Source organism: Micropterus salmoides, unplaced genomic scaffold (assembly GCF_014851395.1).
Source record: "Micropterus salmoides isolate LMB-PRFRI ecotype aquatic unplaced genomic scaffold, ASM1485139v1 Ms_hic_scaffold_7, whole genome shotgun sequence".
In the NCBI taxonomy this organism is placed as follows: domain Eukaryota; kingdom Metazoa; phylum Chordata; class Actinopteri; order Centrarchiformes; family Centrarchidae; genus Micropterus; species Micropterus salmoides.
Window position 1 is genome coordinate 26,118,478 of NW_024044459.1, and position 1,921 is coordinate 26,120,398.

Genomic DNA, 1,921 nt, shown 5'->3' on the forward strand with positions numbered 1-1,921 from the left:
GCTTTTCCGCCGGTGCGGCTGATCCCACACCTTCTGGATCGCCTGCAGTTTTCAACCTTGGCGGTGACTCTGGTGGCCCCGGAGCACACCAGCGCGTAATGGTTTCCCTGTCTCCAGCGGTTACTGGCGGGGCAGCCGTGGAAACTCCCCTGGAGGGGGGACGCTCTCTCTGAGGCGGGGGGTACGATCAGGAGTTACCCGCTCCTCGGCCAAACTCTCTGGGTCTGGCCGCTGAGAGGTGACACCTGGAGGGCTTAGGTCTCTCCCAGGAGGTGGTTCGCACCATCCAGGGGTCGAGGGCCGTCTCCACTCAGTCCTCTTACTCCTGTCGGCTTTCCAACATTGGTGTCTGGACCAGGGGACAGACCCGGAGCATGTCCGCTGCCGGCGGTGCTTTCGTTCCTCCAGTTACTCATGGATGGGGGGCTGGCGTTCAGTACGGTTAAAACCTACACTGCCGCCATTTCATCCTGTCACGAGGGCTTTGGGGACAGGACTGTGTTCTTCCACCCCCTGGTGAAGCATTTCCTTAGAGGGGTGCGGAGGCGCAGGCCGGTGATGCGGCCTGTTGCCCCACAGTGGGATTTGCCACTGTTTACGCGCCTTAACCCAAGCGGGAGATGACGGACCTGAGATTCCTTTCGGCTAAGGTCGCCTTGCTCCTGGCTCTGACATTGGCCAAGAGGGTCAGCGATCTGGCTGACCTCTCTGTAGCTCCGTCGTGTCTCAAGATTCAGGGCGACGGCAGCTTGGCTGTTCTGCGCCCTAACCTGGCGTTCATGCCTAAAAGCATTACGAACTCCTTTTGGTCGTGGGTCATCACCCACTCAGGTTCTTTTCCTCCCCCCCATGGGTCGGTGGAGGACGCCACGTCCCCACCTCCTCTGCCCGCCGTCCTTATGTGGCGCGCACGGCCGCCTGGCGCAGTTTGCAGCGTCTGTTTATGCACTACAGGGAGTGGTCCAAGGGACATGGACTGTCTCACTGGCTGTGCAATGTCATTTCCCAGGCTTACGTGTCTGCCAGTGAATCTCCCCCGGATGGCATCAGAGCGCACTCCACGAGGGGCGTCTCCTCCTCAGTGGCGTTGCACGGTGGGATGACAATGGACGACATCTGCACGGCGGCCTCCTGGTCGTCCCCATGCTCTTTCATCCGTTTCTACCTGCGGGATGTCTCCCTTTTCCCTCTGACTCACACAGTACTGAGTGTTTTGTTTCAGTTTCCCAACTTACACATGGGTCGGCCCTCGGCCGCCTAATCCTGCTTCGCCACTAACCCAATAGCGATAGCCTTAGAGGGCAAAGCCTATACGAAATAGAACGGGGGTTACATACTGTAACCCAGATTCTATGAGTATAGGTGCAGCCCTCTAAGTTAAAGGCCTCACTGGACCTTGGTTCTCAGTGCTGAAGAAAAGGCATTTGGAAGCCGGTGTTCTGACGATCTATGCTGCCTTGTCGAAAAATGCTACCGTAGCGCAAATTGATAGCCTCTGTCAAGTTGCGCTGCCCTATCGAAAAATGCTACCTTATGTGTTCCCATTTCCAATCCCATAAAGGTACAACTCTTACAGTATTATGACGTCTTCTGTTTTTTGATTATATTATAACATGATTTCAGGGGTAGCATATTCTGATAGACTAATATCCCCTATCAAATAATGCTCCCACTACAGAATCATTTTATATTGCACCACTACTCACTCCATGTGTACTGTAAGGAGATGGGGAGCATGTTGAAATACTATATTAAGGGGTAAACCCAATAGCGATAGCCTTAGAGGGCTGCGCCTATACTCATAGAATCCGGGTTACAGTACGTAACCCCCGTTTTTTTCGTTGCTGGTGATGTGCAGTGGGAGGAGAGACAGGGTGGAATTAAGGAGGGGGAGGGAGGGAGGAGGAGAGACAGCGGCGGT